The sequence below is a fragment of the Mesoplodon densirostris genome, chromosome 6 (genome assembly GCF_025265405.1).
Source record: "Mesoplodon densirostris isolate mMesDen1 chromosome 6, mMesDen1 primary haplotype, whole genome shotgun sequence".
Classification (NCBI taxonomy): Eukaryota; Metazoa; Chordata; class Mammalia; order Artiodactyla; family Ziphiidae; genus Mesoplodon; species Mesoplodon densirostris.
Genome location: NC_082666.1, coordinates 81,914,613 through 81,932,956, shown reverse-complemented (window position 1 = coordinate 81,932,956; position 18,344 = coordinate 81,914,613).

The window sequence follows — 18,344 nt, the reverse complement described above, 5'->3', positions numbered from 1 at the left end:
AATATAGATTTGGGGCTTTGTCCTTGGCTCCTGGTCAGAGCTCCTAAAACCTTTGTAATTTCCTGAGCAATAAAGGTAATAGGAGCATCTTTTGTTCTAATATTTTGTCTTTGACCCTGATACTTGATACATAGCTCTTAAACTCCTTAGCATTTCTTGGGTGACAGGAGCATCTTTTGCTCTAATATAGTGACTCTTGGTGGGCTCCTGGATGAGGGCTGCTCACCAGAAAGACCAAGCCATGATTAGAAGCTTGGAACATACAGCCTTGCCCCCCAGTAAAGAAATTGAATCAGTAATAATAAAACTCTTAAAGAACAAAAGTTCAGGACCAGATGACTTCACAGATGAATTCTGCGAAACATTTGGAGAAGAGTTAACACCTGTTCTTCTCAATCTATTCCAAAAAATTGAAGAGGAAGGAATGCTTCCAAATTCATTCTACAGGGCCAGCATCACCGTCATGCCAAAGCCAGACAAAGTATCACTGATCAACTTAGATGCAAAAATCCTCAACAAAATATTAGCAAAATGAATTCAACATGTTAAAAGTATCATACACCATAATGAAGTGGCATTTATCCCAGGGATGCAGGGAAGGTTTAATATCTGCAAATCAGTCAGTGTGATATACCACATAAATATATTGAAGAATAAAAATCATATGATAGTCTTAATGGAAGCAGAAAAAGCTTCTGACAAAACTGGATATCCGGGCCTCCCTGGTGGCGCAAGTGGTTGAGAGTCCGCCTGCCGATGCAGGGGATACGGGTTCGTGCCCCGGTCTGGGAGGATCCCATATGCCGCGGAGCGGCTGGGCCCGTGGGCCATGGCCGCTGAGCCTGCGCGTCCGGAGCCTGCGTGTCCGGAGCCTGTGCTCCGCAACGGGGGAGGCCACAGCAGTGAGAGGCCCGCATACCGCAAAAAAAAAAAAAAAAAAAAAAAAAAAAACTGGATATCCATTTATTAACAAAAAAACTCTCAAAAAGGTAGTTATAGAGGAGGTGCACTTCAACATAATAAAGACCATATATGACAAACCTACAGCCAACATTATACTCAGTGGTGAAAAGCTGAAAGCATTTCCTCTAAGATCAGGAACAAGACAAGGATGCTCACTCTCGCCCCTTTTATTCAACATAGTATTGGAAGGCCTAGCTGCAGCAATCAAGACAACGAAAAGAAATAAAAGGAATCCAGATTGGAAGGGAAGAAGTAAAACTGTCACTGTTCACAGATGACATGATATTATATAAAGGAGATCCTAAACATGCTACCCAAAAACTATTAGAACTAATAAATGAATTCAGTAAAGCTGCAGGATACAAAATTAATATATAGAAATCTGTTGCATTTCTATGCAGTAACAATGAACTATCAGAAAGTGAAATTAAGAAAACAATCCCTTTTAAAATTGTATCAAAAAGGATAAAATACCTAGGACTAAATCTAACCAAGGAGGTAAAATACCCGTACTTGGGAAAGTCTAAGACACTGATGAAAGAAATTGAAGATGACATAAACAAATGGAAATATAGACTGTGCTTATGGATTAGAATAATTAATATTGTTAAAATGGCCATACTCCCCAAAGTAGTCTACAGAGTTGATGCAATCCCTATCAAAATACCAATGGCATTTTTCACAGAATTGGAACAAATAATTCCAAAATTTATATAGACAAAAGGCTCCACATAGCCAAAACAGTCTTGAGAAGGAAGAACAAAGTTGGTTGTATCACACTCCCTGATCCAACCATACTACAAAACTGAAGTAATAAAAGCAGTATGGTACTGGCACAAAAATAGACACATAGATCAATGGAACAGAATAGAGAGCCCAGAAATAAACTCACAGTTCTATGGTCAATAATCTATGACAGGAGACAAGAATATACAATGGGGATGTCTCTTCAGGCAAGGGAAATGAAAGCAATAATAAACAAATGGGGATACATCAAACTAAAAAGTTTTTGGGCAGTGAAGGAAGCTATCAACAAAATGAAAAGGCTGCCTACGAAATGCAAGAAGATATTTGGAAACAATGCATCTGACAAGAGGTTAATATTCAAAATATACAAAGAACTCATATAACTCACCATCCCCCACCCCCTAAAAAAACAAACAAACAAACAACCCTCTTAAAAAATGGGCAGAGTATCTGCATAGGCATTTTTCCAGAGAAGAGATACAGATGGCCAATAGGCATATGAGAAGATGCTCAGCATCACTAATCATCAGGGAAATGCAAATCAAAAAGCACAATGAGATATCCCCTCACACCTGCCAGAATGACTGTTATCAAAAAGACAACAAATAGTAAGTGTTGGTGAGGATGTGGAGAAAAGGGGCCCCTTGTGCACTGTTGGTGGGAATGTAAATTGTTATAGCCACTGTGGAAAACAGTATGGAGGTTCCTCAAAAAATTAAAAATAGAACTACCATATGATCCAGCAATTCTACTGGGTATTTTTCTGAAGAAAACAAAAACATTAAGTCGAAAAGATATATGCACCCCTATGTTCAATGCAGCATTATTTACAATAGCTAAGATATGGAAGAAACCTAAGTGTCCATTGATAGATGAATGGATAAAGAAGATATAAGTATGATGGAATATTACTCAGCCATAAGTAAGAACGAAATCTTGCCATTTGTGACATGGATGGACCTAGAGGGTATTATGCTAAGTGAAATAAGTCAGACAGAGGAAGACAAATACCATATGATTTCACCTGTATGTGCAACTTAAAAAACAAAGCATACATAACAAAACAGAATCAGATTCATTGATACAGAGAACAAACTGGTAGTTGCCAGAGGGGAGGAGAGTGGGAGGATGAGTGAACTAGGTGAGGGAGATTAAGAGGTACAAACTTCCAGTTGTAGAATAAGTCACGGGAAGTAATGTACAGCATAGGGAGTATAGTCAATAATATTGCTATAATTTTATTTGGTGACAGATGGTAACAAGACTTATCGTGGTGATCATTTTGTGATGTATAAAACTGTTGAATCACTATGTTGTGTACCTAAAACATATCCTATTATAGGTCAATTATATTTCAATAGAAAAATAGAAGGGAAGAAAAGGAATTATTTTTTTTATTACTGAACATCATTCTTTTGTATTAAGTCATTCTCAATCCCTTTCTTTTGCACACTCCGTATTTAGTCCATCAGTAAATCCTCTTACTCTTACCTTCAAGTTATATACTCATAAAAGAGCCCTCAATTTCCCTCAGAAGTTGTAGATGCTGTGTTGCACTGACCCATTTCTTGCTTGAGGACAGTGGCAAGCATTGCTTTACTGCTGGTAATTCTGGCTGCTGATGGTTTGTAAGAATTGCCCTTGATTGAAGGGAGTTGCCTCATCCAAGTATACCAGCTTTGGGGAACAGCCAGCCTTCGGTGATTGGTTGATGTGGAAGGAGAGAGACAGAGGGAAAGAGCGAGAGAGAAAGATAAAGAGAAAGAGAAAGAAAGGGGGATTGATTTATTATAAGGGGATTGAGCTGAGGACGCTGGACTCGATTTAAGACAACTCTTAAGAACCATTTGTGGTCCCCGAGCTCCACATAATATTGAATAAGGTCACTATTGCTGCTGTGTCAGTTTTGGGCTTCTCCCTCTGTCCAGTTCTGCTTCCCTCAGTCCCTTACACGTGATCCAGAGAGCACTGCTTGACATATCTCTGGCAAGTACAAACCTGTACTTCAGAGTCTGTATTTCTAAGAACTCATAAGACAGATGTTAACTTCTGTGACATCCTAACCTACTAAAAAGTCTGTTTTTTCTGAACCATTTCAAAGTAGGTTGCCAACCTGATGCCTATTATCCACAAAAACTTCATTGTTTATATCTGACAAACAAGGCTATTTTCCCACATAACCACAATATATAATCATAAAAATCAAGAAGTTCACATTAACTGTAATTTTTAGATGCCATTCAAGTTTCACAATTATCTCAGTAATGTCCTGTGTAACAAAAGGTTTCTGTTCTTTTCACAAGCTGCACTTCATAGTCCTGACTCTACAGTCTCTTTTATCTGGGAATAGTTCCTCACGTCATTTCCTGATTTTTGTATTAGTTTACTATTGCTGCTGCAACAAATCATCACACACTGAGTAACTTAAAGCAACATGAATTTACTCTCTTACAGTTCTGGAAGTCAGAATCGTGAAATCAAAATGTCAGCAGGGCTGGAGGCTTCCAGGGGAGAATCTGTTTCCTTGACTTTTTCAACTTCTCATGGCCACCTGTATTCCTTTGCTTATGGCCCCTTCCTCTATCTTTAACATGCATCACCCCTGTATCTGCTGCTGTCATCATATCACCTTCTCCTCTGAGTCCAATTCCTCATAGTTCCTTCTTAGAAGGATTGTTGTGATTACACTGGGCCCATAGGATAATCCAGGACAATATTCCCATTTCAAGATCCTTAATCACTTTTGCCATGTAAGCTAACATCCACAGGATCCAGGGATTAGGATGTGGACATATTTGAGGGGCATTATTCAGCCTACTACAGCTTTCTTATGTTGAGACTTTTAAAGGGTATAGGCCAGTTATTTTTGTAGAATGACTTCAATTTGGATTTGTTTGATATTTCCTCATTGCATCCTGTCAGGTATATACATTATTTTGATTTGTTCTAGTGATCTGTTAAATTCAATCTCTAATTTAATGTGGTGTTTGTCAGGCTTCTTCACTGTATAGTTGCACATTTTCCCTTTGTGATTTTTTTTTTTTTTTTTTTTTTTTTTTTTTTTTTTTTTATTTTACAAATTTAATCAGTTATACATATACATATGTTCCCATATCCCCTCCCTTTTGCGTCTCCCTCCCACCCTCCCTATCCCACCCCTCCAGGCGGTCACAAAGAACCGAGCTGATCTCCCTGTGCTATGCGGCTGCTTCCCACTAGCTATCTACCTTACATTTGGTAGTGTATATATGTCCATGCCGCTCTTTCACTTTGTCACAGCTTACCCTTCCCCCTCCCCATATCCTCAAGTCCATGCTCTAGTAGGTCTGTGTCTTTATTCCTGTCTTACCCCTATGTTCTTGATGACATTTTTTTCTTAAATTCCATATATATGTGTCAGCATACAGTATTTGTCTTTCTCTTTCTGACTTACTTCACTCTGTATGACAGACTCTAGGTCCATCCACCTCATTACAAATAGCTCAATTTCATTTCTTTTTATGGCTGAGTAATATTCCATTGTATATATGTGCCACATCTTCTTTATCCATTCATCCGATGATGGACACTTAGGTTGTTTCCATCTCCGGGCTATTGTAAATAGGGCTGCTATGAACATTTTGGTACATGTCTCTTTTTGAATTATGGTTTTCTCAGGGTATATGCCCAGTAGTGGGATTGCTGGGTCATATGGTAGTTCTATTTGTAGTTTTTTAAGGAACCTCCATACTGTTCTCCATAGTGGCTGTACCAATTCACATTCCCACCAGCAGTGCAAGAGTGTTCCCTTTTTTCCACACCCTCTCCAGCATTTATTGTTTCTAGATTTTTTGATGATGGCCATTCTGACTGGTGTGAGATGATATCTCATTGTAGTTTTGATTTGCATTTCTCTAATGAGTAAAGATGTTGAGCATCTTTTCATGTGTTTGTTGGCTGTCTGTATATCTTCTGTGGAGAAATGTCTATTTAGGTCTTCTGCCCATTTTTGGATTGGGTTGTTTGTTTTTTTGCTATTGAGCTGCATGAGCTGCTTATAAATTTTGGAGATTAATCCTTTGTCAGTTGCTTCATTTGCAAATATTTTCTCCCATTCTGAGGGTTGTCTTTTCGTCTTGTTTATGGTTTCCTTTGCTGTGCAAAAGCTTTGAAGTTTCATTAGGTCCCATGTGTTTATTTTTGTCTTTATTTCCATTTCTCTAGGAGGTGGGTCAAAAAGGATCTTGCTGTGATTTATGTCATAGAGTGTTCTGCCTATGTTTTCCTCTAGGAGTTTGATAGTGTCTGGCCTTACATTTAGGTCTTTAATCCATTTTGAGCTAATTTTTGTGTATGGTGTTAGGGAGTGATCTAATCTCATACTTTTACATGTCCCTGTCCAGTTTTCCCAGCACCACTTATTGAAGAGACTGTCCTTTCTCCACTGTACATTCCTGCCTCCTTTATCAAAGATAAGGTGACCATATGTCCGTGGGTTTATCTCTGGGCTTTCTATCCTGTTCCATTGATCTATCTTTCTGTTTTTGTGCCAGTACCATACTGTCTTGATTACTGTAGCTTTGTAGTATAGTCTGAAGTCAGGGAGCCTGATTCCTCCAGCTCCATTTTTCGTTCTCAAGATTGCTTTGGCTATTCGGGGTCTTTTGTGTTTCCATACAAATTGTGAAATTTTTTGTTCTAGTTCTGTGAAAAATGCCATTGGTAGTTTGATAGGTATTGCATTGAATCTGTAGATTGCTTTGGGTAGTAGAGTCATTTTCACAATGTTGATTCTTCCAATCCAAGAACATGGTACATCTCTCCATCTGTTTGTATCATCTTTAATTTCTTTCATCAGTGTCTTATAATTTTCTGCATACAGGTCTTTTGTCTCCTTAGGTAGGTTTATTCCTAGATATTTTATTCTTTTTGTTGCAATGGTAAATGGGAGTGTTTCCTTGATTTCACTTTCAGATTTTTCATCATTAGTATATAGGAATGCCAGAGATTTCTGTGCATTAATTTTGTATCCTGCAACTTTACCAAATTCATTGATTAGCTCTAGTAGTTTTCTGGTGGCATCTTTAGGATTCTCTATGTATAGTATCATGTCATCTGCAAACAGTGACAGCTTTACTTCTTCTTTTCCGATTTGGATTCCTTTTATTTCCTTTTCTTCTCTGATTGCTGTGGCTAAAACTTCCAAAACTATGTTGAATAAGAGTGGTGAGAGTGGGCAACCTTGTCTTGTTCCTGATCTTAGTGGAAATGGTTTCAGTTTTTCACCATTGAGGACGATGCTGGCTGTGGGTTTGTCATATATGGCCTTTATTATGTTGAGGAAAGTTCCCTCTATGCCTACTTTCTGCAGGGTTTTTATCATAAATGGGTGTTGAATTTTGTCAAAAGCTTTCTCTGCATCTATTGAGATGATCATATGGTTTTTCTCCTTCAACTTGTTAATGTGGTGTATCACATTGATTGATTTGCGTATATTGAAGAATCCTTGCATTCCTGGAATAAACCCCACTTGATCATGGTGTATGATCCTTTTAATGTGCTGTTGGATTCTGTTTGCTAGTATTTTGTTGAGGATTTTTGCATCTATGTTCATCAGTGATATTGGCCTGTAGTTTTCTTTCTTTGTGACATCCTTGTCTGGTTTTGGTATCAAGGTGATGGTGGCCTCGTAGAATGAGTTTGGGAGTGTTCCTCCCTCTGCTATATTTTGGAAGAGTTTGAGAAGGATAGGTGTTAGCTCTTCTCTAAATGCTTGATAGAATTCGCCTGTGAAGCCATCTGGTCCTGGGCTTTTGTTTGTTGGAAGATTTTTAATCACAGTTTCAATTTCAGTGCTTGTGATTGGTCTGTTCATATTTTCTATTTCTTCCTGATTCAGTCTTGGCAGGTTGTGCATTTCTAAGAATTTGTCCATTTCTTCCAGGTTGTCCATTTTATTGGCATAGAGTTGCTTATAGTAATCTCTCATGATCTTTTGTATTTCTGCAGTGTCAGTTGTTACTTCTCCTTTTTCATTTCTAATTCTATTGATTTGAGTCTTCTCCCTTTTTTTCTTGATGAGTCTGGCTAATGGTTTATCAATTTTGTTTATCTTCTCAAAGAACCAGCTTTTAGTTTTATTGATCTTTGCTATCGTTTCCTTCATTTCTTTTTCATTTATTTCTGATCTGATTTTTATGATTTCTTTCCTTCTGCTAACTTTGGGATGTTTTTGTTCTTCTTTCTCTAATTGCTTTAGGTGCAAGGTTAGGTTGTTTATTCGAGATATTTCCTGTTTCTTAAGGTGGGATTGTATTGCCATAAACTTCCCTCTTAGAACTGCTTTTGCTGCATCCCATAGGTTTTGGGTCGTCGTGTCTCCATTGTCATTTGTTTCTAGGTATTTTTTAATTTCCTCTTTGATTTCTTCAGTGATCACTTCGTTATTAAGTAGTGTATTGTTTAGCCTCCATGTGTTTGTATGTTTTACAGCTCTTTTCCTGTAATTGATATCTAGTCTCATAGCATTGTGGTCGGAAAAGATACTTGATACAATTTCAATTTTCTTAAATTTACCAAGGCTTGATTTGTGACCCAAGATATGATCTATCCTGGAGAATGTTCCATGAGCACTTGAGAAAAATGTGTATTCTGTTGTTTTTGGATGGAATGTCCTATAAATATCAATTAAGTCCATCTTGTTTAATGTATCATTTAAAGCTTGTGTTTCCTTATTTATTTTCATTTTGGATGACCTGTCCATTGGTGAAAGTGGGGTGTTAAAGTCCCCTACTATGATTGTGTTACTGTCGATTTCTCCTTTTATGGCTGTTAATATTTCCCTTATGTATTGAGGTGCTCCTATGTTTGGTGCATAAATATTTACAATTGTTATATCTTCTTCTTGGATTGATCCCTTGATCATTATGTAGTGTCCTTCTTTGTCTCTTCTAGTAGTCTTTATTTTAAAGTCTATTTTGTCTGATATGAGAATTGCTACTCCAGCTTTCTTTTGGTTTCCATTTGCATGGAATATCTTTTTCCATCCCCTTACTTTCAGTCTGTATGTATCTCTAGGTCTGAAGTGGGTCTCTTGTAGACAGCATATATATGGGTCTTGTTTTTGTATCCATTCAGCCAGTCTGTGTCTTTTGGTGGGAGCATTTAGTCCATTTACATTTAAGGTAATTATTGATATGTATGTTCCTATTCCCATTTTCTTAATTGTTTTGGGTTCGTTATTGTAGTTCTTTTCCTTCTGTTGTGTTTCTTGCCTAGAGAAGTTCCTTTAGCATTTGTTGTAAAGCTGGTTTGGTGGTGCTGAACTCTCTCAGCTTTTGCTTGTCTGTAAAGGTTTTAATTTCTCCATCAAATCTGAATGAGATCCTTGCTGGGTAGAGTAATCTTGGTTGCAGGTTTTTCTCCTTCATCACTTTAAGTATGTCCTGCCACTCCCTTCTGGCTTGTAGAGTTTCTGCTGAGAGATCAGCTGTTATCCTGATGGGGATTCCCTTGTGTGTTATTTGTTGTTTTTGCCTTGCTGCTTTTAATATGATTTCTTTGTGTTTAATTTTTGACAGTTTGATTAATATGTGTCTTGGTGTATTTCTCCTTGGATTTATTCTGTATGGGACTCTCTGTGCCTCCTGGACTTGATTAACTATTTCCTTTCCCATATTAGGGAAGTTTTCAACTATAATCTCTTCAAATATTTTCTCAGTCCCTTTCTTTTTCTCTTCTTCTTCTGGAACCCCTATAATTCGAATGTTGGTGCGTTTAATGTTGTCCCAGAGGTCTCTGAGACTGTCCTCTGTTCTTTTCATTCTTTTTTCTTTATTTTGCTGTGCAGCAGTTATTTCCACTATTTTATCTTCCACCTCACTTATCCGTTCTTCTGCCTCAGTTATTCTGCTATTGATCCCATCTAGAGTATTTTTTATTTCATTTATTGTGTTTTTAATCGATGCTTGATTCGTCTTTAGTTCTTCTAGGTCCTTGTTAACTGTTTCTTGCATTTTGTCTATTCTATTTCCAAGATTTTGGATCATCTTTACCATCATTATTCTGAATTCTTTTTCAGATAGACTGCCTATTACCTCTTCATTTGTTAGGTCTGGTGGGTTTTTATCTTGCTCCTTCTCCTGCTGTGTGTTTTTCTGTCTTCTCATTTTGCTTATGTTACTGTGTTTGGGGTCTCCTCTTTGCAGGCTGCAGGTTCGTAGTTCCCGTTATTTTTGGTGTCTGTCCCCAGTGGCTAAGGTTGGTTTAGTGGGTTGTGTAGGCTTCTTGGTGGAGGGGACTACTGCCTGTGTTCTGGTGGATGAGGCTGGATCTTGTCTTTCTGGTGGGCAGGTCCACGTCTGGTGGTGTGTTTTGGGGTGTTTGCGGACTTTTTATGATTTGAGGCAGCCTCTCTACTAATGGGTGGTGTTGTGTTCCTGTCTTGCTAGTTGTTTGGCATAGGGTGTCCAGCACTGTAGCTTGCTGGTCGTTGAGTGAAGCTGGGTGCTGGTGTTGAGATGGAGATCTCTGGAAGATTTTCGCCGTTTGATATTATGTGGAGCTGGGAGGTCTCTTGTGGACCAGTGTCCTGAAGTTCGCTCTCCCACCTCAGAGGCACAGCACTGACTCCTGGCTCCTCACTTTGGGATGATTTGTTGTCTATTTATGTATTCCACAGATGCAGGGTACATGAAGTTGATTGTGGAGCTTTAATCCGCTGCTTCTGAGGCTGCTGGGAGAGGTTTCCCTTTCTCTTCTTTGTTCTCACAGCTCCTGGGCCTCAGCTTTGGATTTGGCCCCGCCTCTGCGTGTAGGTCGCCGGAGGGCGTCTGTTCTTCGCTCAGACAGGACAGGGTTAAAGGAGCAGCCTCTTCGGGGACTCTGGCTCACTCAGGCCGGGCGGGAGGGAGGGGCACGGAGTGCGGGGCAAGCCTGCAGCGGCAGAGGTCGGCGTGACGTTGCACCAGCCCGAGGCGCGCCGTGCGTTCTCCCAGGGAAGCCGCCCCTGGATCCCGGGACCCCGGCAGTGGCAGGCTGCACAGGCTCCCGGAAGGGCGGTGTGGACAGTGTCCTGCGCTCGCACACAGGCTTCTTGGCGGCGGCAGCAGCAGCAGCCCCAGCGTCCCACGCCCGTCTCTGGGCTCCGCGCTTTCAGCCGCGACTTGCGCCCGTCTCTGGAGCTCCTTTACGCGGCGCTCTTAATCCCCTCTCCTCGCGCACCAGGAAACCAAGAGGGAAGAAAAAGTCTCCTGCCTCTTCGGCAGCTCCAGAGTTTTCCCGGACTCCCTCCCGGCTAGCTGTGGCACATTAGCCCCCTTCAGGCTGAGTTCTCGCCGCCAGTCCCAGTCCTCTCCCTGCGCTCTGACCGAAGCCCGAGCCTCAGCTCCAGCGCCGCCCGCCCTGGCGGGGGAGCAGACAAGCCTCTCGGGCTGGTGAGTGCCGCTCGGCACCGCTCCTCTCTGCGGGAATCTCTCTGCTTTGCCCTACCCAGGTATGTGGGGAGTTTCTTGCCTTTTGGGAGGACTGGGGTCTTCTGCCAGCGTTCAGTAGGTGTTCTGTAGGAGTTGTTGCACGCGTAGCTGTATTTCTGGTGTATCTGTGGGGAGGAAGGTGATCTCCGCGTCTTACTCTTCCGCCATCTTACCCGGAAGTCCCTCCCTTTGTGATTAATATTTTTTTGGCAAGGCACTTTGAGACTATGTAAGTATCCTATTTTTCACCTAACTTTATTTATATAGATAGGTAAATATAAATAGAGATATTGATCTATCTATCCATCTATCTAGATCTATCTTTCTCTCTATTTATATCAACATGGACTCATAGATTCCTGTTTTGTGAAATGTGTTATAAACTGTTATTATAATTGTTTTAATTTCATGCTTTTCAAGTCATTTTTAAATTCTGGGAGCTGTTTCAAGCTGGCTTTTGCTTTTATTCATTTTGTTGATGAATTATTTTTATTATTTGATTATTTACTATCTGGCACAATAAGATATTCCAGACTTATGTTATATTTTCCTGCTCCAGACCTAGAAGCAGCCACTTCCAAGGAGTCCTGGTTCCTTTCAATGGAGATTGGCATTTAGAACCTAAGACTGGGCACTAGCCATGCTCATATGTTGGAATTTCACTCTTCCTACGCCTTCTCAGTAGATAAAGATAGGAAATATGTATACACACACATTCACATTTATACTTATTTTGAATTTATCTATTTGTATTGAAATCCATGGTTCACACAGATATTTCTATTTCAAGCCCAATTCTATAGAGTTCTATCTAGCTTCTTCTTTTCCATCTTTGTAACTCTTTTTTTCTGCAAGAAACCTGGCTGCCACTGTTCTCAATATATTTATTTATTTGTTCAGCTCCCCTATGATAGTGAATTCTTCTATTAACAGCTTGTGCACATTTTTCTGCTTTTTAAAAAATTGTTATACACAAATTCTTCATATGTTTGAGGTACTAATTTTCTGGATTATGTGCATGGCAAATATTTTCTCCGAATCTCTCTGGCTTTTCTTGGTTTTGGTGTCTTTTACTTACATTTTTTTTTAATTCAGTGAAATAAATTTTACCAGTCCCTTTTTAAAACAAACAAAACAAAACTAGCATCTTTTTTCTTTTTCTTTTTTTTATTGGGATAAAATAGTACATAACATAAAATATACCATTTTAATCATTTTAAGTGTACAGTTCAGTGGCATTCAGTATATTCACATTTTTATGTAACCATCACTGCTCTCCATCTACAGAACTTTTTCATCTTGCCAAATCTAAACCCATTAAACATTAACTCCCCATTCCCTCTTCTCCAAGCTATTCTACTTTCTGTCTCTATGAATTTGACTGCTCTAGGTACCAACTCTAAGTGGACTAATACAATGTTTGTCCTTTTGTGACTGGCTTATTTCACTTTAAATGTCTTAAGTTTCATCCATTTTGTAACATGTATCAAAATCTTATTCCTTTTTATTAAGGCTGAATAATATTCCATTGTATGTACAGTTGACTCTTGAAAAACATGGGTTTGATCTGCATGGTTCCACTTACAAGCAGATTTTTTTTTCAGTAAATATAGTACCTGTATTTTCATTTTATAGATCTTTAAGTATGGGGGAAAGTTTATGTTTGATTAGAGAGCACAATATATGATATCAAAAGAACTAGGGTTTGAGTCCTGATTCTATCCAAACTGTTCCAGCTTCCTTCCCTTGGGTGAGTCGTTTATCAATTCCTTTGTTATTGGGGCAGAGATAGTAGTACACAGATTTTTGACTCCACAGGAATCAGCACCCCTATCCCCCACGTTGTTCAAGGGTTAACTGTATACATTGCATTTTTAAAATCCATTTATCTGTCGATGGACATTTGGATTGTTTCCACCTTTTGGCTATTGTGGATAATTCTGCTGTGAACATTGGTCATTGGTACACAAATATTTGTTTGAATCCCTGTTTTCAATTCTTTGAATTTATACCTAGAGGTGAAATTCACTGGATCATGTGGTAATTTTATTTTAAATTTTTTGGGGAACCACCATACTGTTTTCCACACTGGCTGTATCATTTTACCTTCTTACCAGCAATACACAAGAGTTGTAATTTCTCCATATCCTTCCCAGCATTTGTTATTTTCTGTTTTTAAAATAATAGACCTCCTAATGGATGTAAAGTGTTATTTCATTGTGGTTTTGACTTGCATTTCCCTAATGATTAGTGATGTTGAGCATTTTTTCATGTGCTGATTGGCCATTTGTATATCTTTGAAGAAATTTCTGTTCAGATCCTTTGCCCATTAGAAAAATTGTGTTGTTTGCAAGATTAGCATCTTAACATAGAATCACTGGGACTCTTTAGTCTATTAAAATCATCTCCATCACTTGGACAATAGTTTATCTGGCTTGCTACTAATAGCACAGGGGTTAGAGAAGAAGGAAAAAAAAAGACATATACTGAAATTAAAAATATTTCAAAATGTGTTTTTAAAATATGAAATTTGGGCTTCCCTGGTGACACAGTGGTTAAGAATCCGCCTGCCAATGCAGGGGACATGGGTTCGAGCCCTGGTCCGGGAAGATTCCACATGCCACGCAACAGCTAAGCCTGTGTGCCACAACTACTGAGCCTGTGCTCTAGAGCCCACGAGCCACAACTATTGAAGCCTGCGTACCTAGAGCCCATGCTCCACAACAAGAGAAGCCACCACAGTGAGGCCCACGCACTGTAACAAAGAGTAACCCCCGCTCGCTGCAACTAGAGAAAGCTCGCGCACGGCAATGAAGACCCAACACAGCCAAAAATAATAAATAAAAATAAAATAAATTAAAAATAAATAAAATATTTGACTCTTTGGAAAAGCAAAAGAGCAATTCTGGGGCCTCCCTGGTGGCGCAGTGGTTGAGAGTCCGCCTGCCGATGCAGGGGATACGGGTTCGTGCCCCGGTCTGGGAGGATCCCATATGCCGCGGAGCGGCTGGGCCCGTGAGCCATGGCCGCTGGGCCTGCGCGTCCGGAGCCTGTGCTCCGCAACGGGAGAGGCCACAACAGTGAGAGGCCCACATAACGCAAAAAAAAAGGAAAAAAAAAAAAAAAAAAAAAAAAGTAATTCTGTTTGGGAAGAAATGCCATTTTAGTTAACAAGTGTATATTTAACAACTTCTATGTGTTAGGCATTATTCTAGACACTGGAAGGAGTATTTGACCATAAACAAAAAATGTTTATATGAAAACATTATCAGCTATTCGGTAGCAGGAGACAGAAGCACACTTTTAAAATATTGTATGTTTATCTTCCATGCAATTGCATAATGTGATATATATACACATTGGTGTAAATAATATACCCCAAGGCATTGTTCCCAGTCAAAACTTCAATGACTACTTAATGACCTTTTTTATTTAGAGTGCATGAGTGAAGTACTTACTTGGTTTAGGAGAAATAAAAAGTAGATTGGTGCTAAAATTTGAAGTATGACATTGTTCTAGAACAGAAAAATTTCAGGTATTTCTCATAGAAACTGGCCCTTTGAGTTTTCCAAATACTTCTATGCTGGGGCATTCAGAATAAATGAAGATATGTTCAGGAAAGAGTTCATTTCTTCACCTCTAATATTTGTGAATACTATCAGCATATCAGAGAGAAAATCCAGAGAGCTGAGTAAAACAACACAAAAAAATTAATGAGAAATTCATATATCGACAGTTATTCTCAAGCATTCATATTTTTTCAGTATTTCCACTATGTTTTCTTCCTTGCTAGTGTTCTGTGTCTGTAAGTTTATAGATTAGAACACAACTAGAGACTTACTTTGCTAATGATGGCAGTTTTTCATATGGGAGAAACACAAAAAAAAGATATTTAAAAAATGCTTGTGTCTTTGCACTCTGGGCTCCTTATGATATAATCAATATGGAGACACAAAAAGTCTCAGTAAGGTAAACTTAAAAAAAAATTGTCCATCTTGGCCAAGAAGCACATGAAAAACTGCTCAACATCACTAATTATTAGAGAAATGTAAATCAAAACTACAATGGGGTATCACCTGACACCAGTTAGAATGGGCATCATCAGAAAATCTACAAACAACAAATACTGGAGATGGTGTGGAGAAAAGGCAACCCTCTTGCACTGTTGGTGGGAATGTAAACTGATACAGCCACTACGGAGAACAGTATGGAGGTTCTTTAAAAAACTAAAAATAGAATTACCATATGACCCAGCAGTCCCACTACTGGGCATACACCCAGAGAAAACCATAATTCAAAAAGACACATGCACGCCAGTGTTCATTGCAGCACTATTTACAGTAGCCAGGTCATGGAAGCAAACTAAATGTCCATCGACAGACGAATGGATAAAGAAGATGTGGTACATATATACAATGCAATATTATTCAGCCATAAAAAGGAACGAAATTGGATCATTTGTGGATGGATCTAGAGACTGTCATACAGAGAGAAGTAATTCAGAAAGAGAAAAACAAATACCGTATGTTAACGCATATATGTGGAACCTAGAAAAATGGTACAGATGAACCGGTTTGCAGGGCAGAAATTGAGACACAGATGTAGAGAACAAACGTATGGACACCAAGGGGGGAAAGTAGTGAGGGTGGTGGTGGTGGTGGTATGAATTGGGAGATTGAGATTGACATATATACACTAATATGTATAAAATAGATAACTAATAAGAACCTGCTGTGTAAAAAATAAATAAAATTTAAAATTCAAAAAAAATTTCTCCATCTTGTCCAATTATCTACATGCAATAGATGAATGTCACTCTTGATATTAAATATGATAATGTCTAGAGATTCCAAATGCATCAAGCACATGAGACAGATCATTCCTAATGGTCATCTCAGATACCTGTCCTTCTTCCTTTTGTAATATTTTCTTAGGGCACTTTTAGTTTGGTTAAAGAAGACCAAGCTTGTGTTTATTCCTAGTTCCTCAAGCTTGAGTTCATTCCTAGTTTCTGCATCCTCTTTATCAAAAGTTATTTAACTCCTTTCCAACTATCTCCTTATTTTATTACCTTAATTGTTTAAGTGTGGGGCTCATAGCAAAAACTAGGAGAATGAGTGTGTCTGTGTTTCATCAAGTGCTTACTATGTTGATGGAATTTCACATTAAATGAGCGTAAAAATTAATCATGTTGGTGTATGGTGTTAAATAACTATTCATATTCATTTTGTAGACAATCCAATTCTAAAGGGATATGTTATTCAGTCAGAGTGTAATTAAGAAAACTTTATAATAAAACACCTTACTGAGTAAGAAAAAGGCCACATCATTGCAACCACTGCTACAAAATCAGCTGGTACCAAACAGAGCATTGCTGCAGGGCATTTCTACCTCAAGTTCTCTTAAGAGCTTGATAGGATTTAGTTCCTCTCTTCCAAGAATTTGTTGTTCGCAAAATTAGCTTCAGAGGGAAGGATAGATGGTGTCTGAGTTGAAAGAAAGGTAGATTTTTGGAATTGGTAAGCCTTTTTTTTTTTTTGGTTAGCCTATTTTTGAGAGTATGATTGGTCCATTTTAGTAGTTACTGCTTTTTAATGTCAGCAAGCATTTGGCTTCAGTAAAGTCAGAGAACTTTCTTTCCCTCATATAGCACAGCTCTCTACTACAAGGGCAAACTGTTTCTTTCGGTATCTAGCACCAGAGCTTCAGAAAAACTTTTGATTTGATCCGATTACATTTATTTACTTTATTATTTCTGAAGACTTGTAAGGTATTCTAATCTTTTTCTTAGTATGTATCTGAACAGTAGTTACTAAGCATGGAAAGAGGATCAATGATCTAAAATAACTACCAGTTCTGTATGTACATCAGATTCAAATCTATTGTAAATTTTCCAAATTGGTCACCGTGCTGTTAGGTAAGAGGCAATAAAAGAAGCACCAGTAGTCTCTTGCAAATTGAATAAACGTGAAACATTCAAATAATACTTTACCTTCTTAACTTTTTCTAGGTTCCCATATAATTCCACACCTCTGGGTCAATATAGTGACTTATTCAGTTGTTCATTATTCCCTCAAAAATATTTACTCAACATTTACTCTGTAATAGGCACTGCCCTAGAAGTGAACCAAAGAAAGTACAGCACCTGACTTCATGGAGCTTAAGTTTATGTTACTCTAAATATAACAGAAATAGTTTCTCAATGCTCTCCTAAAACCTGGAAGTCATCCGCAGTTTTTTATACCACTGAAACCCAATTAATACAAATTAATGACTTCACCAGACAATAAAGACTCTGATTGAGAAAGAGATGGTCCCTGGACACACTGTTTTAATTATCAAGCGGTAACTGTGCAGAAATTTTATTTTTATTTTATTTTATTTATTTTTTGAATTTTTGAATTTTACTTATTTTTTATACAGCAGGTTCTTATTCATTATCCATTTTATACATATCAGTGTATAGATGTCAATCCCAATCTCCCAATTCATCCCCCCCCATGCCTGCTTTGCCCCCTTGGTGTCCATACGTTTGTTCTCTACATCTGTGTCTCTATTTCTGCCCTGCATACCAGTTCATCTGTACCATTTTTCTAGGTTCCACATATATGCGTTAATATACGATATTTCTTTTTCTCTTTCTGACTTACTTCACTCTGTATGACATTCTCTAGATACATCCACGTCTCTAAAAATGACCCAGTTTCGTTGCTTTTTATGGCTAAGTAATATTGCATTGTATATATGTACCACATCTTCTTTACCCATTCGTCTGTAAATGGGCATTTAGGTTCCTTGCATGAACTGGCTATTGTAAATAGTGCTGCAATGAACATTGGGGTGCATGTGTCTTTTTGAATTATGGTTTTCTCTGGGTATATGCCCAGTAGTGGGATTGCTGGGTCATACGGTATTTCTTTATTTTATTTTATTTTATTTTATTTATTTATTTTTTATTAGTTTCTGCTTTATAACAAAGTGAATCAGTCATACATATACATCTGTTCCCACATCCCTTCCCTCTTGCGTCTCCCTCCCTCCCACCCTCCGTATCCCACCCCTCCAGGCGGTCACAAAGCACCGAGCTGATTTCCCTTTGCTATGCGGCTGCTGCCCACTAGCTATCTACCTTACGTTTGGTACTGTATATATGTCCATGCCTCTCTTTCACTTTGTCACAGC